The sequence below is a fragment of the Pyrgilauda ruficollis genome, unplaced genomic scaffold (assembly GCF_017590135.1).
Source record: "Pyrgilauda ruficollis isolate IOZ18807 unplaced genomic scaffold, ASM1759013v1 scaffold3, whole genome shotgun sequence".
NCBI lineage: Eukaryota > Metazoa > Chordata > Aves > Passeriformes > Passeridae > Pyrgilauda > Pyrgilauda ruficollis.
The window spans coordinates 15560953-15586377 of NW_024524377.1; the positions used below are offsets into that span (position 1 = coordinate 15560953).

General features: G+C 38.1%; 1 protein-coding gene across 1 annotated transcript in view; it reads right to left on the reverse strand.

The window, feature by feature from the left end:
• Positions 1–15657, reverse strand: part of FIGN (fidgetin, microtubule severing factor) — a 105010-nt gene extending 89353 nt beyond the window's left edge. The window contains exon 1 of the mRNA XM_041473418.1: positions 15354–15657. The gene's annotated coding sequence lies outside the window, so the exon portion shown is untranslated. The remainder of the gene's footprint in view (positions 1–15353) is intronic.
• Positions 15658–25425: the final 9768 nt, after the last annotated feature.

Here is a 25425-nt window from a genome sequence, read left to right on the forward strand (position 1 = left end):
CAAGCTTCTTGCCCTGCAGAGATCAGGTTTGTAAAGGAGTTGACCATGACACCCTCCAAGTGTCACACCTCCTTTTTCCGTTGAGGTTTCAGTATGTTGGGCAGTTTTATTGCAGAGCTCCACCCCACAGCGTGGAATGAAGAACCAAGTTTGCAAACCTGGGTGTGTGCCAAGGCTGAAGTGACACACTAGTGACTGTTTTAGCCCCATGAGAAAAAGTGGATTAGATGAATCACAAAACAATGTCACAGTTATTTCTCCAGTAAGTTAACTGTCTGTTGGTCACAGGTGATGAAGACATAAAAGTTTGACATAGGACTTCCACAGATTGTACTCTGTCTTGGAAATTTTTCCCCTGCATCTCCATAAACTGTCATTAATCTCAGACTAACAAAAAACTCTTTGATATTTTAAAGCAATGAAAAACTTTGGAAATGGGATTGCTTCAATATGGCAACATACTACCTGAATTTTCCAAACTGTTTACAGGATGTTGTCAAACTTCCCAATAAAATCTGGTCTAGTACCACCCATAAAGCAGATACTATACACTTCATAAACCAAACAACTTTTATTTTAATTATTTTTGAAGAAAAGGTTAGGAAATGGAAACTGAGCATAGCAAAGTGACCTACAAAATAAAAAAGACCACAACCTTTCTCCATTTTTATGTTGCACAGAAACATAGAAACCCAACAATGACGTAAAGCTTTATTGCTGATCATTAAATATGTAACTAAAATGCTGTATTCATGCAATTTCTCAAGCAGAAATTGCCCAGCTTATACCACTACTAGGAAAAGTTGTTGTCTACATGGTTAATGACATGCTGCAATGAATTTTTCTTCAATATGCATTTGTTCCTAAAGTCCTAGAACAAACCTAAACTACAGATTGGGGCAAGTCTTTATTCCTGGTGTCAAATCCAGGAATACTTGCTTTTTTTGTTCCACATGAGGACATCTACGGAAAATTCAAAGCAGACCATCAGATTAATTTGAATTATGGAAAAGCTGATTGCTAATAGTGATATACTAAAGCAGAGAATCACAGTGAACTGGAGAAGTTTGACTTCACATAAATATCAACATTAGTAACATTAATCTGTAGGAGAATAAAAAGCTGTAATATGGCATCTCACAAAAGAAAAGGGTTGAGCAATTGAACCTATGTGACTGGAGTAGAATTGACTGGGTTTAATCCCACCTGGATTATTTATTATCCAGATTTTAGTATATAAGGAATTTTAGTACCTAAGTGTAGAAGTCTCAAATGCTTTGCACTGGCTTCTGTAGTTTTTACTACAGCAAAGAGCAGTGTATACCCAAAGAAATGTTTGTATCACGTGAAGAAATATCTGCAAGACAGGAATATAATGGATTTGAGTCTACTTTAATAAAAATCACCACCGGGGGAAAAAGAAATAAAAGCAAATACAGAAACTTTTCCCAGATTAAAGAAGGAAAAAGAAAAGGAAATCACTTACTGTAGAAAAATTCCAGGAAAATGAGGAATACAGATTTTTAATTTTTTAATGCAACACAAGTGGAATTCTCTTTGCAGGTGCCAGCATTAAAACTTTGCAGATGATTGTGTGCGTGAGGGTCTGGCAGAGGAGATTACTGCTGTGCCCTCTAGAGGCTGGATGTCTGGCCAAGGAACTGTTCAGCAGCTGCTAAAATACAGTGGAAGCTACCATCACTAGATCTGTAAGTACAGCCTCTTGGTCTTACCCTGCCACTGTGAAACTCCTGTATTTAAAATGTAGTAAACAGAAAAATAGCAAGCTTATAAAACACAGAAAACTGCTATTCTGAATGGTTTTATTGACATCTCTACCATATTTTATGTGCTCTAATACACTGTAAGCATTAATACAGCAAACCAAACCTCTAAAGGATTTCTGTCAAGTATAAATACATGCATAAACACAAGATATAATTGAAAAAGTCTTCGTTTAACGAGCTCATGGGTGCTTTGGCACAGTGCATAAAATGCAGATTTAAAATTTTGAGATGACACAGCAATTCCCATAGTTGAACTTTGGAATCAACATAAGAAAATAAAATCTATTCAACATCAATTCAGTAAGTTACTCTTAGTATAACATAGAGATACTCCCCACAAATAACAACAATTAATTTTTTATCACAAGAGTACTCATGAAGTGTGGATATTTTTAAAGGCAAAAACATCTCAGGGTAAAACTAGGGTCAAATTCTGCATTGGCAGTAAGTAAAAAGCTCTAATATACCTAGTCAATCATACACTAGTTGAAACACAGTCCACAGAGCACTTAGTAGCTCAGCCCAACAAACATATCACAAGTGGAATTTGGTGGACAAATGCAAATGGATAGATTTTTTTTCCTTAAATCATACATTATTTTTTATCCTTATTATCTTACTACCGACAGCAAGTACGTCTTATTACAGCTAACTAGGAAACTTTCTTGCATGAAATCCAGCATTGAACTACCCACACTATTTCAGAAACCACACACTAGTAAATTATTTTACAATGTAACAGCAATCCCTTCTGAAAATAGTCACCCTATAAGAAACATGCACACACAAGGTTTCAGTTCCTTTAGTGCCTTCTTACCACATAATGAACATATTCTTAGCTATGCAGTCAGTTTTTTGTTTAAAAATTTAGAAAATATCCTAATTTGATATCAGGTTTTTTTTCTGTTTGATATAGTAAAAAAGAAACACCAGAAAGAAAATATTTATTTTCTCCTCTAAAAGCATATTTAAATGATAAGCTAATACCTTTCATGAAAACTTCATTATTGTAACTACACAATACCTATTTATACTGAATTTTCTTGTAGAAATTACATTATACAATGTGGCGTATAATCAGTTCTGAGTGGGGGTAGGAGAGAACCAGTCGTTAACTATGACTAAAATGACCAGTTTTCCAGTGCAGTTGTCTTCTAATTAAATTAAGTGTGAGGCACGGTCATTGAGAGGTGCTATAATGACTTGCTTGAAAGTTTTTTTTTCCCTTTCACTTTTTTTTCCAACCCCCCCCCCCCCTTGGCCTATTAGAATACCTTACACCTTTCAAAACTAGAACAGCGTAGTGGGGGGGAAGAGAAAAATGCTTTTGGCAGATGCCATGCCAAGACTCGTATTACTCACCATCCTTCCACCCACAGTCAGGAACGCAGCTCATCTATTTCTTAGCTCCTTCCACTAACTCAAACACTCAGTATTACACCTCAATTGCTATTTCCAAAAGACAAGCCTCTTAATGACAAAGTAGGCTGCCATTTTATTAGCAGGAAAATAAATACAGCTGTAGCGCTCAACGCTGCATCAAGCTACAGTGATGCCTGTATTTACTCTCAGCTGTTAGGGATTGCACCCAAAACCAGTTCTGTTCCAGAATAGCTTCCAGCTGAACATCTGACAATGCCAGTACTGCACCCAGGAGACGAGATCCAGAGAGCCTGGCACCCCAGGAGCATGTTAAGTGGGCACAAGTTTCTCCTCACTTTATGGTTAGTATTTTCTATAAGATCTGACTTAGAGAAGAAATAACTTGTTATATCAGGGGTGCTTATCTTTACAATAAACTACTACAGGTCACCTGGTAAAGGACACAACAGATATTAAAGTGATTATAGACTTCCTCTTAGTCAGAAGATAGAATTACATATGTGTTGGTAGTGATGTTAGTAAAACTATGCAGAATGACAGTCTTCTGTGTTTTAGAAGCTCGCTATTATTCTGTTTACTATTATTCTGTTGACTACATTTCAAATACAGAAGAGTTTCACAGTGGCAGGACAAGACCAAGAGGCTGGGAACGAAGAGGGGGGTGCTGGGGGATGCGGGTAGGCAGAGAGAAGAGGACACAGAATGGCTTTGAAAAACCAGGAAGGAGAGATTCTATTTCTCTGCAATGGGTTTGTATCAGCCAGGCTTAAATAATGGTATTGCAAATTAAGGCCCAGGGGAATTTGGAGCATACAAGCTTTTGTTCTCCAAACCCCAAAAGGTATGTGGGAGATTTGGGGGTTTGTTTCCATTTAAATGGCATATGTATTTCTAAACAATAAGTTAAACTTTTTTGCTCTTTTTATTGTACAGCCTTGCTGATTCAGTACCTGTTAGGAAAGATACTATTCCCAACCAATGTAGCAACAACTCTTTCAAGTAACAATTATCTGTTACTGTACTTAGCACTTTCATTTACTTGCCTTCAGATCTTCTGAACAAGGAAGAAAGCAAAAAATCTAATGAAATAAACCTCACAGGGAGTGGAGGAGGATGGGAGGTGGGGGAAGCAACAGATCGAAAAAAGGGTGCGGGTAAAAGTCATTTGAAGGGATGCAAGTTTTCCTGTGTAAACACAGAAGCTAATTAGTATGTTGTGATTTTAAAACATATTCTGTTATCAGAAAGCAAAATAGAAATCTGTACTAAAAAAAAAAAAAATCATCTGTAAGTCTTTAAAGCAGGTGGACAAAAACGTAGGCACAGTCAATACACCTCCACTGCCCCCACCCCGAACACACGCACAGATATAAAATTGGGTTAGTTTTCTGTAAATAGGCTTAGCTCCTGTAAATATATCTTAGGATTTTAGGTGTACTTTTCATACTGTAAGGTTTCTACATGAAACCAGTTTAATCTAAGTACCTCTGATTATTATTAGAAACTCATTATTTGAGGACATCTATCTTTACAGTAACTATGCACCATTAAAGAGCACAATGCCCATAATTGTTTAAAAAAGCCGTGAGGGGGAAGGGAGAAGGATCAGGAGGAGGGAGAAGATAACTAAGGAAGATTTTGCAATTAGAACAGCATAATCTATTCTGCATTTTGTTCCTTGGAATATCTACACGGTAACAAATGGGTTAAAGTTTCCTCTGAGCAAAATCACAAATGAATCATTCCTTATACCTTTATTAATGCATATATTTTTGTCCTGATGAATTTAAAATGTGTTTTTACACCACCAAGAAAAATCAAAAGCTCTGTTTTTTCTATCATACAGCATCAGTAACTCAAGAGGGAGACCGGAACATTTAAGAAGTACAAATAAAGCTAATGCCTACCATTTTCTGGGGAAATTCCTTATAACACCTAGCTTCTGAAATTTGTTGCATACCTGCATATCCAAAGTCAATAGAAATTGCAGGGACTCAGTGCTTCTGATAACCAAGTACCCAAAAGTGGAAAGTTGAATTACACTTTCTGAGATGCAATACTATTTGTGATGTTATCTCAGCCACTCAGACCCTTCAAGCTCAAACTGCAGCTGTCGTAATGCTCTGAGACAGAGAGGAACAGTCACTTCAGCCAAAAAGGACGTGCCTGTCATGAATGAAAGTAGTGAATTCTACAATTTCTAAGCAGATGACTTCCTGGGGAAGTGGGGGTGGGATGGTGTTTGCTAATTACTCAATAACAAAATATCTTTCCTTAATTAATGTTGAAAATTATTACTCCAAATAAATACTAGTGTCAATTTGTTATTCTGCACTGTATGGATAACATAACTCAATTATAACTGAGTATTTCTAACTAGTGAAAACTTTAAAAATGTCATGCATTAAGGCACTGTTTATTCACAGTCTCTATAAGCACACAACGAGATATATTTTACCTACAGCTCATAGTGAGATATATTTTACCTACATCTAACTTTAAAAAACAAAGGCTTCTGATATTTACTGAACCATGTGTTTCAATAAATATGTTCTCTGCATATTAAGGTGTGCCTTTGATACGACTGCCACACTGACAAATGCTAGGGGCTGAATAATGACAAGTGCTTCATACCCCTTGTTATGCAGGGTTTACTGTCATTAATCTGAATAACATTGCTTGATGGGATGACCATGGTTACCCATCACAGTTCATGTTACCACTAAAGTTTTTTAAACCGAAAGTGGAAAAATAAATCAGTGTTGTAGTATAAAGAATGCCTACACAGGACAGGAGTATGAAATACAATGAATGAAAGCCAAAGAACAAAATGAAAATCAATGATTAAGAAAGGTTAATTGCAGCATGAACAGTTTCCAAAATATACTTATTACTGCTTTTATTGAAGGCAAAGAGAAAGAAATAAAAAATTATCAGAAATTCTATGAACACATGAAAAATTATTATCTTTAAAATAAAACATCTGCTTATTTATTGTATGCTCAATACAGTACCACTACAGTTATAAAGGTAATATAAAGGCTTATGATATAAAGACCTAACATCAGTAAACACAAAACCACTTAATTTTGTAAATCAAGTGTTCATTTAGTTGAAGAGCTAATAAATTTATGGTTTTCTTCCATACTAAAAATAACAGAATGTTTATGGTTCAAATTTGATGATGCTTAAACCAAACAGTTCTCTGACTGAATGGAGATAACCAGTTCACAAATTAGCACAGGTGACTTTAAGTCTATATTTTTACAACAGACTGTTTTAATTTTAATTTCTCTACTCTAATAATGCAGATGACCTAACTATTAAACTTAAAGATCTTCAGCAAACTCCATATGTATATTAAATGAAACAATTTCATAGAATGCAAAACAAATAAAATAGTCCAAACTGAGTTTTCATATGGCCACATTGCACTGTTATTTTAGAGCTGCAAGGGAAAACAGAATTGTATCCACATACTAAGAGTATATTTCTACAATACTGTATCTAGTCATGTGGTCCACAAATGCCAACAACAAGGGACTGAAAATAGGATCAATTCTTTTCTTTCTCAGAAACAATCTTGTAAGCATCTGAGTTCCCAAAGACATAAAAGAATAGTTACTTTTCTGAGATCTTTTGATATTGCTCTTCATGGTGGAGCTATCCACAAGTGATGGGAAAGATCTCTTTTGAAAGTAAATGGTGCTTCTTCAAATGTGTTCAGAAACATCTTTGCTGTTCCTTTCTCTGTTTCTCAAGTTTAACTTGAAAAGGATGCTTGATTTTTTAAAATTTGGTTTAGGTATCACAATGGGATACCTAATATCAGTCGGTGCTTGCAAACCTTATTCTTCCAGCATAGAATCTAGCTGTTTCTTTCTCTGTGTCAACACAGGAGGCTGAAGTAATCAGATAGGTCTAAAGAACACAGAGGATGTTAACCTGCACTTTCTCAGAATCTGTGATGAGTAGGTTCATACTTTCAACATGACCACACAGAGCCACAAGGCACAAAAATAGCTACTTTCACCTAAAAGCACAGCTATCACAGCAGTTTGTACAGTTGGGCTATCAGTTCATAATATTTTGAATGTCAATATTGATACTATTGTCATGGATTAATAATTTCTGCATATCATTTTATCATTCCCATCTACCCTCTGCTGTTGTTCAGCAATATAAAGTAATTTTTGGCTCTTCCCCTCACCATGTCTCCAGCAGACAAGCACACAAAATCAGTTGTACTGTCTAGGAATATCTTTGCAACACTACAGTTTTAAGTTTTATTAAGTGATAATTCAAGCTCACTGTATAAATGCTTTTTTATTAATGACTTGCTTGTATGCTAGAATGGAGGAGACAAAAAGGAAAAAACATCTCAGACGAAAATAGAGATGTTATTTCCAACATATTAAAAGGTAAGCTGCTGTTATTCTAAATCAGGCAAAAAAACCCCCAAAACATCTTAAATGAAAACATGAAGATACATTCCTGCCACAAACCCCTGTGACCCATCAGGTTCAGCCCTTTCTCCCATCTCTTCTCAATATTCATTTACAAATTCCCTTCAGATTAGTAGGAGTTATGCAAACATGCCTTCATGTGTCCCTTAAGCATTTTATCACACTGAAGAAGAGAAACAAAAACTTCAATTGTGACCTGTATCAGAAAATCATTCATTCAGATCCTGCTTAATTAGATGTGAGACCGCTATCTTAGTTCATGAAGTTTGACCACAGTATGCTCTTACTGCTAAAGTATTAATGCAAATAAGATACACATTACACAAAAAAAATTGTCATCACCAATCTATAACCAGCGTGACACATGAATAGATTCTAAAATATCACACAAAATAAACTGTGGCATACATCTCCACGCATTGAGCAATTCATCTACAGAAGGTGAGCCACATGCTTTAACAAAGAGTACAGAACAGATTAAAAGTAGAATACAGAAGGGTTAAAAACGGGCAACAGAAAGTCGGGGTAATACATGATTTCAAGGAATCTGGAACAAAAACGTACTTCACATCACCAAAATTTGTAATCATATCAAAATAATCTCAGCATTTTGTCCACATACCTTTCAGGGTATTTGAAGTTTAACTATCAATATGCTAGCAGTAGCTACACTATAAAAGAACTGAGAAAAGAGTTTCTCAGTTACAGTTAAATAATGACTGGTAATTGCTATTTCAGTATTTCATGGCATATCAGACTACACACTTAATAGACTATTATGGAAAAAAAAATAATTTAGCCAGTGGCATGACAGTCAGCTGTAGCTGCATTATTTTTAATTACAGCCAAGATACATGAAACTTTTTCCCCTCTGCAAAAAAATGGTTTAAAGAACAAAGTTTTAGTCCATTATTCAAATAATGTATGGCTGTTCTTTCTATTGTATAAATACAATAGCTTTTGTAGTAAGGAGTGTTGCTTATATGATTAAAGAGATAGTTGAGTGTTATGATATGTTTGACAGGTACCGTTCCAAGCACTATCGGAACAGACACACAATACTGTTATTAACATTCTGTGTGTGCCGATACCTCATAGCAACAGAGCTCGGCAAAACGAAAGCAGAGACTCCACATTTTCATCACTGCAGACATCTCCGTATGCCCTTAATCAGTGGTGCTTTCTGCAGATTACACTTTTTTGTATTCCTCCCATTCTCAAACTGACCTGTCTAAGCCGGATCTCTCCCCCAGTTTCTGAAGATTCTGGTAACCAAGACTGACCAGCTATTTTTCTTTCCATTTTCCCCTCACTTCTCACAGTGGGGCCAACCCCAACAGGTATTTAGAAGCAACAGTAGTGAAGTCCACTTGTGCTTAATAGATTGCTGCAAATACAAATAATCTTCCAAGAAACATAATATATATATATATGCATTCTCTTTAACATGCCAGTCGAAGGGATGACAGGTACAATTATTAAAGGTCTGAAAGACTTAGGTTTCCTTTGACCTCTATTACACCTCCAGTGTAGGATTCTCTGCTCCTTGAAGGGTAAGACTGTAATTGTCGAACCTACAGTAACATCTAGCAAGTGGTTGTCTCTGATTTTCTCTATTAGCTACCATCCTTTAAAGGAATACAGTTTAATCAGTCTCATTAAGGGAGATCTATATGTTGTTTTGACTGAAAGATTTCTTTTTTTTTTTTCTTTTTGTTTTTTTCTTTTGTTTTTTTAGGAAAAAATAAAAATTGAATGATCTTAAGGAATTTTTTTTATACTCGCATTTCTCGCACACTCTATAAAAATATCATTGACATAGGGTGAAAAGGTCGCATACCTCACCGAAACGGAGCCAAGTACTCCCGTAAGGTTTTTCACCTGGAAAATGTCCCTGTAACTAATTCTATGTATGGGATTTTTAAAATTATTATTTTAGCAGCAACAACAACAACAACAAACAAAAAACCAAAACAAAACAAAAAAACCTCTGGGCCTTTTCCCAGCTGAGAGTTCCCTGAAGTCATCTTTCCCATAAGGAAGATAAGTTTTCACTTAGAGGATAGCATCTCCAGCAGCAAGATTTTAATACTCTGCAACAATATCAGGGATAGGCAATCCTGAATTTGCGACTCATCAAATTGCTTTTATAGCTATACTATTCATTTCGGATCAGATGCTTATCTAAAATTTCTTACATCCATAATATCTAATTTAAAACTGCTTCCAATGAGTCAAAGAACAGTACTGGAAAAAAAGAAAAAAAAAAAAAAGACAAGCCACCAAAACAAACCAACAAACAAGCCACTGTGGTTCAGATTCAGGGAACTGTAAATTATTTTATCTTTATAAAGCTAAATATTTTTTACACCAGTTAAGGATTGGGCCCAATAGGCACAATTCCACTTCAAACTTCATTTTTTTCACCTCCACAGTACTGCTTCTCATCTGCTCTATTAGTAACACATGAGAATTTCTAATTAGCTTATTCCAAATTATTTTTACAGTTATTTATATGTCTTATCAATAACTGAGATGAAAAAAATGTGCTGATTTATCAATTAATCAAGCTTTATGGACATACGATATTCCTCAATATTTCAGAAATGTTTGCAGAAAAATTTCCTCCAATCATATGATCAATGAATCAATGTAAAACCCCAGTAATTAAATTTATCAACTCGGTATCAATACATCCAGCACTTTATGAAAGTATTGTGTGAAGTTTTTTCTGTTAACGGATATATTGATTGAGGGCAAAGAGCCAAATATTTCTATTATTAGATCTGGGGATGCAAGATCAAAACTCAGTCTGTCATAAACAACATACAAGTGTTTCATATAGACAGATCTCATGCTGATTTTATACCATTAAATCCACTCCTAACAAGCAGATAAGCCTATTAATTGATGATTAGGACTACAGAAAGATCAGTCATCATATTCAATGCTTCTTGTATTCATTCATTGAATAAACTTATTGACAGGAAACATACAGAATAATTCTCCTCTATGAATTATATTTTAAAAGTAAACTGAGCATCTAAACAACAGCAGATTCCAAACCTTGTTCATGCAGCAGAAAATAGCCTTATTAAATTTTGAAACTAAAGCTTTGTATTTTGAAAGAGATTCTCTCTCCATTGTATATAGCAGTTATTAATAGAGGTGAAAAATAAAGCCCAAAGATGACACATCTAATAAGAACCATAATATAAATAAAACCATGAAAACAAAAACACCATCCAACTGTTTTACAGTTCAATTTTTAAATGGCTAGTATACAAACTATTCTGGGATATATTTTTAGTTGCTATCCCTTACTATATACACATAAGCAAGTAGGGCACAAAAGTTCATCAAGTGCCATTTTTCAATTATAAGAAATAAAAGTAGTAGGGCTTTTTATATCAAGAAAATAAACCACAAAAAAATGTTTGGCTATGCTTAACTATAAAAAAGCTTAAAGAACAGCTAATGACATAAGACTAGTCATTTTTTCCCATGAACTGTATGACGAAAATATCAATAACAGTACAATCTTAATATTTGCAAAATGATGCTACAATAAGCAAACATTCCTGTACTTTCACAATGTTGCAATAAATAGAAACAATTCGAGTTAATAGTGAAGGCATCTTAATATGACGGGAGGAAATAACAACAAAACCTCCAAACCCACCAGATTCACGTAGGAGTCACATCCTGTTACAAACATCAAACAACAATGAGCCTTTATTACCATGCTATGATTCCTTCATTTCAAACATGATTAATTAGCAACTATAACACTCACCAAAACTCCCACCACGCTGCTGTTTGCTGCCTATTTTCAAATGGATCTCTATCAAGTATTCATAAGCAGTGTTAGTCTCATTTACGACACTGAAGAAAAGAAGTCAAAGCATCCTGCTTTAAGGAAGATTTCACTCTACCCTAGCCAAAAAAAATAAAAAGCACAGAAAAGAAAACAGAAACTCAGCAACCAAACACCAAACCCTTGTTTCTTCAAAGGGATTCCTTTATAATTCAAACACAAACTTTATATAAAATGAAAAACTTTTTAGTGAAGTTGCTAAATAATTTAGATGGTTGAAAATAGAGAAAGATAAAACGTCAGTTTTAGACTTTGTTTTGGTCTCTTTTTTTTTACTTGAAATCTCAGCTTTACATTCAATTTGAAATACACTGCTCCTGTTGAGAATGAAAGCATGGTTCATGTGCTAAAAATGGACAGAAAAAGAGAATCAGAAGGGGAAGAGACACTTAGCAGTGCTCTTAACATGTTTTAAGTTGTGCTAACAGATATCTTCAAATATATCTTACTTGCTATAAACATTACTTTGGCAGTAAAAGAAACTTTGCTTCACAGGGATGAGAAGTGGAAACTGAGATTACAAATAGAAGAAGAAACAAGACTGAGAGGGGAGGAAAAAAACTGCCTTCTTAAGCAGAACTCTATAAATACCATCAGAAAGACAACAAAAAAAGGTTCCATTTGGAAGCAACAGATGTATTCCTGAGCAAGAAAATATCCCCGACGAAATAATGCAGAGAGTCATACAGACAGGATCTTTAGAAGCCTGAAAAGAAATTGCCTGTGTGGCAAAGCTAAAGTTTCCATGTGAAAATAAAAACAAGGTAGAAGATCCGATACCTCCTTAGTTTACCAGCTCTTATATCAGAGATACTTGATGATTTTGTCACGCCCAGAGCAGAGCAATTTCTAAGTGCAAATCAGTCCTACTCTCTCCAGCTTTCTCAATTTTATAAATTTGGCATCCAAAACATCAAAGCAGCTTCCACTTCGGACCTAACTTTTAGAGGATCAATGTGACAAGTCACTGCTTGATAGATGTTTCTCTTGATAAACGACTTGTTCAAAAGAGACATTGTAGCTTTCATTTCCTGACCACAACACACTTTTAATTTGCAACAGCAGAGCTGCTCGAGTGTGACTAGTTCCCATTTCCCAGTCTTTCAGGACTGTGGCACTGTCAGGCCACATGCATGGGCAAAACAAAAACTCAGAAAGAGATGAATTTGCAGAAAGAATTTTAGCAAAACTTTTCCTCAAACAGGAACCTGATTACATTTGATTTCTCCTAACAGTGGGCTCTTAAACACCCCCTCCCAATCACCCTCAATCCTTAACATTTTAAGGGAAGCAAGGAAAGAGAGAAGTCATATTGAAAATATATACTTAAGCACCATAGAATATATATAGCTGCCTAATAGTATCATGTTTATTATACATACATATATTACTGCTACTATAATTATTATTATTATCTGGGAATTGCATTTAACAGTCCAAACCGTCCACACCATCCAATTTCAGCTCTCAGCATACTGTCCGATTCCCGATTTAAAATTTATAAATGTAATATCCTCCTCATCACAAGCAGCAGTCCAATCTGCTCTGAATATATATTACAGCTTTAACATCACAGAGGGAAATCTCCCATCTGGCAATCACATTTGCTCCAACAGCTCTAGGAAAAAAAAAAAAAAAAAAAAAAATGTTCCGCTCTCGCTTGCTTGCTCTTCTCCTTAAAACATTTCTCAGAGCAAATTATGTGCATCTAAAATAAACAGTTGCCTTATTGATCGTTCCAAAGTCAACAAGTTCTAAATGCAAAATGCAATCAGATCATTTCCATCATATATCACCTGGGATATGTTTAGCAATACAGTCACCTACAACACCAAAATAGGAGTGTACATTGTGCAACTGTCTCTCAATTTCTTTCTTGCATTCAGATATGTTATTACGAGAGATCACCAGCCACACACGGCAGACCTCCCCCTTATCCCAAACACACACACGCACGCACACACATGCACACGCTCTCTCTCTCCTAGGGTCTCTCTCCATCCTTATCTGTTACTATCACACACAATTAAAAGTGAACATACCCCCTTTTTGATTGCACAAAACAGACTAATAGTCACTTTTGTTGTTACTTCCTTAGCCTTAACTGCATACCTAGAGGTGCATCTACTTCACCACAAGGAGCTCTATTGAAATTCCCCATGCTCCATTTTATCTGACTTTTTTGGAGGAAGGGGCAGCGTGGGGATCTGGAGAGTGACCATTAAAATAATGCCAGTTAAACCACCTGATTATTTCATTCTGTTAAGCATTGAGAGCAGAGCAGTGTGAACCAGACACTTGTAAACTGAGCATAAAGTACTCCTTATAAAATCGTATTAGGCATTCGGCCACAACAGTAATTTTGTTTGTTTACATGCAAAACATTCCCTCAACCCACATCAGTCAGAATCTCTAGCAGCTGATTACGCTGAAAGTAAGAGAGGGAAAAGCAGCTGGAGTTTAAATAACTACTAAAAAAATGTTAGTTTGCAAAAGGAAAAGATGCATTTTAGGCACGTATGTACGAGCACATAGATGTGTAGGTGTACATATTCATTGCTACACGTTTTTGCCCTCTCCACTCGCCGAGTTTTACTAATTTACATACCATTGGAGTTCAGTGGTGTGTATAGTGCACTGCTAGTAACATGCAACTTCAGGTTTTACAACTGAGATCAATACAATGGACAAAACTAATGCCATAATCAAAGCAGAAACGACAAACAAATGATAGCAAGAGAAAAAAATGCTTACATATACACAAGAAAATATACTATTAAACATTAGGTATTTATTACAAAATATTTGCATGCAGAGTCCTCGGTGCATTATCATGCTATTTAAATTTGTCTTTGCTATTTAGATGCAAAGGAAGTAGATCCCAAAACGGACATACCATAAACACTGGTGCTACTGATCATTTCTTGCTGGCAGCACAAAAAGCTGAATTGGATTTTTCACAAGCAGGAATTCCAAAGGTTGCTTTTCATTAAAGCCACTTTTCCTCTCAGCTATCAAATGTCACTGCCTTGAAACGTGGGCCCTTTCGTCAGGTATTCATTTAACCTACATGCATATAATTAAGTGGGAAAGCAACATCAACAAAAAGGGGATCTCAGATCACAAGAGAAGAAAGAAAGGGGGAAAAAAAGCACATGACCAGGAATGCAAGTCCATGTCAATTTCACTCACTCCCATTGAAACTAACAAGAGCTCCAGGGAGGATAGTAATAGGATCAGTGGATTGTATATACCATTAAATTATACATCTTTCTCTCCCTCCTGAGCCAACAATACGCCCACCACGCTGTACCCCCTCCAAGATGATGTGCTTACATTTTACTGCAACAGCTCCTCTGACATATTCGTGCCCCCCCACCCCCCACCAGCCAAGACACAGCTATTTAAACCTAACTTTTGTTCTGCGAGATTCTTATTTGCACTTATTTGGTCAGAAGTTAGTTGCCTCAATGTCCAGACCCGCGTTACCTGCAGTTTATTATTTTCAAAGCAACTTAAAAATAAATCCAATTAAGAGGAGGAGGAGGAAGTGGGGAGGGAGCTTGCAATCGCGAACTCTTAATCTGCCTACTATTGTTGGCAATGATCAAGGAGGAAAAACCATGCACTGCGATTGTATATCTGTACTTTCCAGACTACGATCAGGCAAGCAGACCGGAGTGCTTAGTATCAGAAAACGACCGCAAATTAGGCAAAATATTTAGGGCACGAACAGGCAATTAATACGCGGCTGTGTCGGAGATCTTTAAGATTTAATAAAATTTAAAACGATGGTAGGGAGACTGGGGGGGGGAGGGAAAAAAATAAATATCCTCTTACCTGGAGATTTGGTACAAGAACCCGATAGGTTAGAGTAGCATCGATCCGATGTGTTTGCTGATGAATGGGGGCTCGGGTTAAATGAAGGTGCCTATGATTTGAAATCATTCCAAGTTTTTGAAGGGAAGACTGACTGCAGCCTCTGCCATGTTGGAATTTCAAACCCAAAACAGCTGCTTTGCAAGGAGCCAGCATGCCAGCAGCTGGACGCCTGCGCAGAGCGCCGCCGAGCCAAATTCAAATCACTTTCACGCGAAGAGCCAAAGATCAGTTTTCAAAGGGGGAGCGGCGCGGGGGGCGGGGGCGCTCCGCGGTCCTGCGCGCCGGGGCCGCCGCTTCCCGCGGGGGCTGGCGGGGCGTCCGCGCCGCGGCTCCGCTCCCTCTCCCCGGGGCGGCGGGACGGGGACAGCGGGCAGCGGGCTCCCTCCGCGNGGGGCCTAGCGCTAGCCCGCGCCCGCGGGGCAGGCGGGCGGGCTCCGGCGACGGAGGTTCCCCCCGGCTGTGGCCGCCTCCGCTTCCCTGCGGCCGCCCCGCGTCTCCCCGCCTGGGGCCGGTGGGGCGTCCCGGCTCGACCGGCAGCGGCCTGCGCGGCTGCCCTGGCCGGCAACTCCTGCGCCGCGTCCCCGGGCGGGCGGCGTCGGGGCTCGCTGGTCGCCACCGCCTCCCGCCCGAGGAAAATGGCCGGGGTGGAAATGCCGGCCCGGCCCGAGCGGCGGCGGCGGGGCCGCGCAGCCCTACCCCGGCCCCGCGCTGCTCCCGGGGAGCCCCGGCCGCTGCCCGCCGGAGCCCGGCTGCTAGCAGCCGCGGAGAGGCAATCCCGGTAGCCGGCAATGGCTGAGGGGCCCCGGCAGCCACACCTCCCTCTCCCCGCACTTCCCAGCCCGGCTCGGCGGGGGATGGCAGGGAGCCAGCTCAGCTACCCCGGCCCACAGCTGCCGGGGACTCCCCTTGCATCAGAGGGATTCCCCGGGGGGGCTGTTAGACGGGCTTTTCAGCCGCCTCATGCTGGCAGGGAAGGCGTATGGTGGCCAGGCGGCAGGCACGGACCGGGCCCGGCCTCTCGCACACGGGGCTCCCCGGCGAGGCCGAACGCCGTGCGCCGGGGCTCCCCAGCACCCTGCTCTCCCCGCTCCATCCCCGCACACGTCTGCGCGCCCGCTTCCCTGTCACCGCAGCTGTGGAAAGGGGAGTGAGAGCTTCCCTCGAGACAGATCCACGTTCCTGGGCTTGCATCTGATGGGACTATCAGAGCATTTTTACCTTCTAACGGGGAAGAAGCCGCGCTGTCCGGATGCTGTTCCTGGGCTTTGGTTTAGTGTCCTGGAGTGGTTTCACTTCCTCTCTTCCTTGTCCTGCTGTAGAGTTAAGGATGGCTTCGGAGGGTTGTTTGTCCTTCCTGGATATAGAGGAGAATGATTAAATTTTCTTAGTAAAAATGAAAGATGTAGAGGCAGTTAAGGCTCTCGAGGAGGCAGGGGAGACCAGTCCCAGGGGATTAGCATCTGGAGGAGTGGGAATAGGCTCGTTTCCCGTTTGTTTCCCTTTGCAGTAATATAGTAGGCCTAAATAAAACTCTGAACTAGTTGCCAGCAGAAGCTGCTGTGAGCTGTCAGCCAGTCCCTATCCTACCCGGGTAATGGAGAAGGAAAAGAAAGAACAGGAAGGCCTGTCTGGTTGATATTGTCCATGAAGTGATTTAGTTAATCCAAAATGATTTTTACCTGCTGGTGAAAATGGGCACCTTTCACACTTTTGGAAGGCTGTAGCCAGCCAGTGTGACAAAACTGTGCCTAAAGATTGGAAATAAAAAAAAAGTGCAAAAGGGCTAGACAGACTTCTCCTTATTAAGAATATGGAAGGTGTTCCTGGCTCACTTGGACAGCTGGGGATAACTCTAGTTACTGCTACATGAGGAGAGCACTGCCAGTGGAATAACAAAAGTGTCCTGAAACAAGGAGCTGGTTTGGAGCAGATACTGCTTTTGCTTCCCAGGTGTAACAAAACATACACAGGAAAACAGAGTTAAACTGAATTTTGGGATGTAGAGAGCTATTTTTAGAACTTGCAACATGGCTATAGCAACAGGAGTCTGTTGAAATAGCGTTAGACAGCTGTCCAGAGCAGCCAGCGGGCGACACCCAGCCACAGCACCTGCTGTGGTCCAGTCTGCACCATGCTCCTCTGACACCTTTTCCCTGCCCTCCGCATCAGGTGGCTCTGAGCAACGAGCCCAGAGCCTGGGTCAGCCCATTGCCTATGCACACAGCTGCTCATCGTCCCTTCTAGGAGAGCTTGTGGGTATTAGGCAGCCACCTTGGCAAGCAGACAACTGCTCCAAGTGCAGGCAGCACGTCAGTAGCCTCTGGTATTCCCTAATTTGACCCACCTACACAAGTTACATTTAGTAGCCTCTGATACTGAAATCTGCAGCACAGCATATTGCCTCTGCTAGTGTAGCCAGCACCAGGCACTAAGTCATCACGATCTCAAGGTCATGAGCTTGGTCTAAAAATCATATTGTTAAACATAATAAGGATTCTTTTGTCTTTGCTACTTTATGCATCTGGATTATTTTCCTATTGTTTTTTCCCAAACCATGGCACTATGCACTTTTTCTCTCAAGAGAAAGATGAGTTTCTTGCTCAGTTACAGAGCTCTGTGACTTGTACCTGTAGGAAAACAACAACTGGCAATTACTATAAGGCATTAGTTAATAAACACAAGTGTTTTTTAAACTTTTTAGACAATAAAGAATGTATTTAACAATCTTTGCATTGCATTAACCTCGGTATTTTCTTTTTATATACCTTTTTTTTTTTTTTCTTCAGGCTTCTCCTGCCACATTAAAATAGCACAGATTGAAACAATAGGCATGCAGCATATGTTTGTATGGGCTGACATTCATCTCTGTGCAGAAGGTCAACATAAGACTTACATACTATATTAAGTTCTTATTTTGAGGTGTGAATTAGGACAAAGTGAAGGCCTTGTTGGGCTCATCTATACATGGATAAATTCCACTCTTTGTTTAAAATGACACCAGTCCTGATCCTTCTGAATGGGAAATTCTCTTAGACTTTGAAACTGGAAATGTTTCTTGGAGCCTATTGCAACATCTAGGTGAAATGTTTACAATGAAATTCAAAACTACATAAAACTTGCCTGGTTTCAGGTTTTGTTACAAACTCCGAACTTGGACCAGATTCTTTGTAAGGTTCACAGACCTTTTCAGCAAATCTAGATTAATAACATTTAAACCAAGTGAATTGTGGAAACAAAACAAAAATCACAGAAAACAAAGAATAAAACCATCTAATTATGCTCCTATGGGAGGTTGATGTGATGCATGTGAACTTTGTAGTTTCTACTTGGTAGGTCTAGTAAAGGCTTTTAAGAATTACAATAAAAACAACAGTGTTCAGTGATATATTCTTTAGTGACTTTAATTATATTTATTTTATTTGTAAATTAAAACAAGTTTTCAGAATGGCAGACAATGTCTGACTTCTTGTAATTCTGAAATTTGGCAGCACCTATATCCGCCTTGTGTGCTGGAAGTGCAGACGTCCAGGGCACAGCCTCCTGCCTGTCTCCCTCCCTCTGTGCTGGGGAATCCCTCCTAGTCTCCCACTCTCAGACTCATGTGGGGCAACCACAACTGTCATTGCATACTAGAATGTGCTGCAATACACAGGCTGCAAGTACTCTTTTTGGAGTTTTGGTCACTGATGACTGTATGTATTATTTTATTCCTTTGTGAGGAGCACAATCTGTTTAAGAGCTCAGGCAACTCAAATCAAATGTTTATACCACCTGGATTCCCACTGAGCAGCTGAGGTGCCTCCATGTCCCACATGCTGGGACTTTTCCAGAATGTGTGTGGCAGGATAGTCCCTCCTGGGCCTCCCTTGTCTCTCTGACTGGAGTGGTCATCATACAGAACTCCAGCCTCTGCAGCTCAGAGGTTCGTTCACTTGCTGCCTTTTCAGACCACAGTCTTGTGTGTCAGCAGGAGTTTAATGGCTGCCTCAGCTAGCTGGGGCTCAGATTCCAAGAGGCAATGACACCTGTGTAGACCCTAAAGTATTTATAAATATAGATCAGAAGTAATTGTCTCTTTTTTCCATACTAACAACTAACATTTAGTTGAACTAATGCCATATAGAAGTCCCATAGCAAACAGTGGGATAATGGTTAAACACAGAGGAGTAATACATTCCAATATTGTAACACGTTACTTCTAGGTTCTTCCCAGGAGAAAAGGATGAAATCCCTTCTAGCCATACCACTGATCTGCACAGTTTCACTTCGAACACATCTAAGCCTTAGGTCTGTGACTAAGCCAGGAACGCATAAAGTCTTCCTGGACTCCTTAGCACACAGCCTGCTGGTTTAAGTACTGGCCAGTACCTAATCTAACAAAACATCACTTGATCTCTCAAACTAAAAGAGGGTATGGTTAGATCAGATATTAGGAAGAGATTTTTTACTGTGAAAAAATAGACACTGGAATGGATCATCCAGAAAAGCCGTGGATGCCTCATCCCCAGAGGTGTTCAAGGCCATGCTTTGAGTAACCAGTTCTAGTAGGAGGTGTCCTTGCCCATGGCAGGGGAATTGGAACTAGACAAACTTTTAGGTCCCTTCCAACCCAAATCACTCTATGATTCTATGACCACAGGCCATGTTTAGTATAATTCCTGACTGTATCAGAAAGAAAAAAATTATATAGAGAACATCTGTCCATAGAGGCACTTTTGCATTTTAGCTGTGCCAGTGTAAAAATAGATTACTTCTATGATTTGTAACCACTTTGGGTTAGATTCTGGGGTTTTAAAGAGATAGCATTTCCAATATTATTATTCTCTTTGTACATTTCCACTTCTGTATTAATCAATCACCTTGATTTCAGTGAGATTTCTGGACAAACCCTTTACTAGTCACTCTCTACAATCTTGCTGAATATTTGATGCTTTTGGCATCATAAAAGTATTGGTCCTCTGAAGTCACTTCTATTTTCCATTTTAGTCCTGGAGGAGAAGTTGTTCACCATATCCAACAAAAAATATTCATTTAGCAAGTGCTCTGTATAACAGAACAATATATAGATGTTTGTCACATAAATATCTGAAAAGATATATGCCTTCTGGCATTTCTTGAATTTTGAGTGCTTAATACTTTTTACCCTGGTCATAAATGCATTTTTACTACAAATTCTCAGTTTTTTTAAAGCAAGCTTTAATACAGAAAGTCCCTCTTGGGGAACTCTATGAAGGAATTGAATGTTTTTAGGGCTTTTGTTCTCTGTCTTTTGTTTTTCACAGTCTTGTTCATTAAATGCTTAAGAACCACACTAATCCCTGTAGTTTGACTTAACAAATACATTAATAACTTTTTCTCACTTAAAAAACCTTCTCCTTATTTGAACTAGAGGAGGATGAGGTGCCCACACAAGGCCAGAAGAATTCCGAGACATTTAACAGTCCAACAAGACCAAGACACAGGAATGACAGCTAGGAATACATTCTTCCTCTTTTTCCTGTCTCTAACTCCTTCTTAGCTTTACAAATATTCTCTTTGCCTTGGTGGCAGCATCTTTCTCCCTGATTCCGTATCTTAATCACAGTCCTTCCCATTTGCAGCCCTGTCTAATATCAGTCTCATTCATAAGTCCTTGTCCTAAACTACCATCACATTTTATGACCTTTGACTTGTGCCTTTTTCCTGTGTCTGGACACATTTTCTTATGTTGCTTTTCTTTTTTTCACTTTCCTTGATGGTCTCCCTTTTCTGAATTCTGATCAAGCTGCTTCTTATTCCATGTTTTCCGGTGATTTGCAGGAGGAAGACTGAGAACATCTGATGGACACCCTTATTATCTTTGTATTTCTCTTTAGCACCACTGGCAATTGAAAAGAGAAAACTGAGAGCAAGTCCTGCTCAGATCTGCAAGCCCCAGGAAAGGATACACCTACTGCACACAAAATCTTTGAAGAAGTGGTAAATGAAATATGCAAACAATTTTACAGAGGCTCAGTTTTCTCCAGACTGAGGAAGACTTTCATAGGCTGGTGGTAGAGGAATATGCCTTCCCAAGCACCAAGCCCGACTACAAGCCATTAGTCAACAAAATAGTTAATTTCTTAACATGAGCAAACCAGATTTTCCCTCAGTGCGTTCTGAGAATCAGCTGACCATATTTGCTGAAAGTTTTGAAAAAATAGCCCAAGGCAGATATTTGGCATGAAAATTGCTGCCCAGTTGTTTATGTTTGACAAATTAACAAGCAACTGGAAACAGGTTCTTATGGTGAAACTTTGACTCCAAATATCCCACAAGAAAAGCCACAATTAATGATTACGAATAACAGAAATGTATTTTACATAATGCTTAATACCTAATGACTTAATTTAGACAGTGCCTAAAAGAAAAAAATATAAATAAAACCCCAGTGTTTTATCTTGGAGAGTGGAACAGGGAATGGTAAAAAAATCAAACAATAGTATGCTTGCAATTTTTTTCCCAAGTGCTTTTTCCAAGCCCTTGATATGAGAAAGTCTTTGTATCTCATCTCGGAATGTACATTAAAATATCTCTCATTTACCCTACAATGAAATCAACTTTAAAATCAAAGGGGAAAAAAATTTAGCAGAGCAGTGGACTTGCTCAAAGTCACACAGGCACATGAAAAAGTTTCCCTAAAAAATTACAAGTTATAGGATCTGCATGTCAGATAAAATACCCACAGGGTTTTATTTGCTGTTGCTTTAGAAGCAAACTTTTACTCACTTTTTTCTTTCAATGTCTAAATTTTCTCTTACTCTTAAGACAAATATCCTCCTCTAAGTAACACCCTGACACCATGTTATTGATCTTCATGGTATGAAATTATTTTAATAGTAAAATTAAAACAAGGTTTATGACTTTGAATGCAATATATTAAAAATAATTAATTATTAATGTTTTAAACATTGCCTTTGGTGTTGATGTGGGTGTATTCAAGCCTTGAAATAACATTATCAATGTATCTGTGGAGTCATCTCTAAAGCTGTTCACTCTCTACAGGTTTTTAAGTGAGCAAAATATTTTTTTAATACTCGCTAGGTATTAATTGTTAAGAATGTCATGTTTATGAGCCTTAATCAAATATCCAAAATAAAATATGTTTCCAACCTGCAAAAGCACCAACATTTCAGACAAGCTTATTTTACATTTTTGAAGAAGAAGAAAGAAAACACTATTCAAACATCTCTATTCAGAGAACCTGAGCAACACAGCTGTTCTACATATGCTATTCTTCCATTGCAAGAAATATATTGTCTCACTTTGAAGATAAAGAACTTAACAAAGTAAATTAATACTGTTGGGCTTTGTGCTATTAGAAGGAGCATCCTTCACCACTGTGTGTAATATAGCAATTAAATTTTGCTAACTTGTACTTTCTTCTTCTAACTTCCTTAGAAAGATCAAATTTGCTAAATGCACAGCACTGACTGCAGTCAACAAGGCACTTAAGTATGTGCTTAATTTTGTGCACGTGAGTAATCACGTTACAGTAAGTGGAACTTGAATGCTCAAAGTTAAGCACACACTTAAGTGCTTTGCTGGATCAGGGCCAGAGCATGACAACTTGCAGGTCATTCTTACTGCACAGTAAGACATCACAAACCTTAAAAATTCTGTAGAAACCTTCTCCCCATTTCAAATCAACAATACGAAAAGCAAGGACAAAAATTAGTAGCTGTTGCATTCTTTTCTTCTATTACAAGTCACTAAACTGGCAGTAGTACTTATAGCAAATTACCAATACAATAAATTCTTTTAATAAGTATCCATAAATTACAATTTATTTTAAAGATCATAATTTGTAATTCTATTCTCATAAGACCATTAGACACGTGAGTCTTTTTAATTTTAAAAAACCTGCTAGCAGTTCTCACAAAAGAATTTATTCAAGACCTTGACCTTAAATTGATACAATTGCACAACTTAATCAGAATTAAACATGAGTCAAAGTACCTCAGAATATTATCATGGGGGTCAACACAGCCTACAGCAGCCATGCAGAGGATGCCATTAGTACCACAATATCTTGGGTGTGTCGGATTCTGATTCTGGGGATATAATATGCCAAACTAATTGTTTTTATTATATGTTTTTTGCCAGTTATTATGGCAAAAATATGGGGAGGAGATTGTTGATGACATATTTTCTTCCCATGCAGCTGAAAAGATAGTTAAATAGTCTAAGACTCTTCAATTCAGCAGCTTTCTAATGAAATGAAACTTTATATCCACTGTGTTACACAATTACTTTAATTTCTGGCTAAATTGTCATGGTTCAGCACTTATCCAGGACTGTTTCTCTTTTCAGTACATGAAATTAGTATTTTTTTTTAGGATCCGAAACTACAAATTTTAGATCCAAATTTGCCTGACTGTTGACAGCATTCAGATACAGGGAGCTTCTATGTTTTTCCAACACATAAGTTTCTTCACAAAAATTAGCAGGATGAAACAGCAAGTAAGGACACATTGCCAAGTCTGGTTTTCTACCTATCTACAAAGCAGTTTTCACACTTTCCATGACTGTGAATGTCCTTCTTTTTCTATCTTTTTTTTAAATCTTTTAAATTTTAATTAGGAAGAACTGAAAAATCCTTCTCTATACTGAGAGTGTTTGTATTGGGGGAGGAGGATGTCAAGGAACCAAAAGCACATTCCAAGCCAATTCTGATCTCATTTACAGGGATGAAAATCTGGAATTAATCCACTGAGTTTAACAGACACGTTCGGGGCTTACGTAGATGAGATCTTACATTTATAAGTGAAATCAGTGTTTTCCCCTCTGACATTCACATGGCTCAAACCCGAAACATTTCCTGAATTAAAAAAAAAAAAAAAAAAAAAAAAAAAAAAAAAAAAAAAAAAAAAAAAAAAAAAAAAAAAAAAACCAAAAAAAAACGAAATCATCCAGTTGGGAAGACTGGCATAATTCCATTGAAGTTAATGGTGCTGTAGTAATTTACATTAGCTGATGATCCAGATGAAAGTATATAAAAGTTTTCAGAGCAGGCTTCTTTCATTTAAAATTGCATTATGTGAGGTGCACTGTTGATGCTCAGAATTAATGTGCAAGTTGTTAATCTCGCTAGACCTGGATTTAAAATTAGACAATGCAATAATTAGTTTGGCACTATCATTCTGCTACCTAGAGGGTAATAATGTAGGTCATAAAATACCAGTGATCAGCACAACTTTTCATACAAAACAAAGAATCTGTATTGAAAGAGAAGAAGGGAGGGAGGAGAGAAATTCAGAAATCAGTTGTTATCAGAGACCAAAATGGGCTATGAGGTTCTGTGCCATCTCACAAGATGCTGTGTTGTGTAGGTCTACTTATCTTTATCAGCTCCCAAATGCACGGGTGATTCCACAGGGTATAAGTGACTCAAAGCTGTCTATAAGCTCTATTTTTAATTTGTATGTTTATTATTCTTCACAACTTTGTTATTAAAAATTTAGGAATATTATTTATTTTACAGTATTCTTTTATTTTTGGTTTTGCTTGAAATATAGGCATTATTCAGCACAGTTTACAAACATACAGAAGTGTAACACTACAGTATATGCATCTTGATTTCTTGACAAATGACTACTGGCAACATCAATAATTCAAAGGGAGAACAATGAAAATATAGAGGAATTGCATTTGTATATGTATAGTTCTTTCTTTCTGTCCTGCCAGTCATTTTTGCTAGACTTTATATAAACATAAAGAAAATTAGAAAATTATCAAGTCTGAACACCAGTCTTGATGAACACTTGCATGTATTTTGTTCTATCTAAATAGTCAGGATGCTTAAATATAAACATTTTGATGGTATCTCACACATACATCTATTAAGAAAACAACATTGCAATAATTTTTGTACAATCAGGCTGTGTATCTGTAAGCTACCCAGCAGAGTTCAGTGAAGCTGAGAACATACAAACAGGTGAACATATGTTTGAAGTATCTCTATGCCTCTTGTATGTATAGTATTAGAAAGTGCACATTCGATGTTACAGAT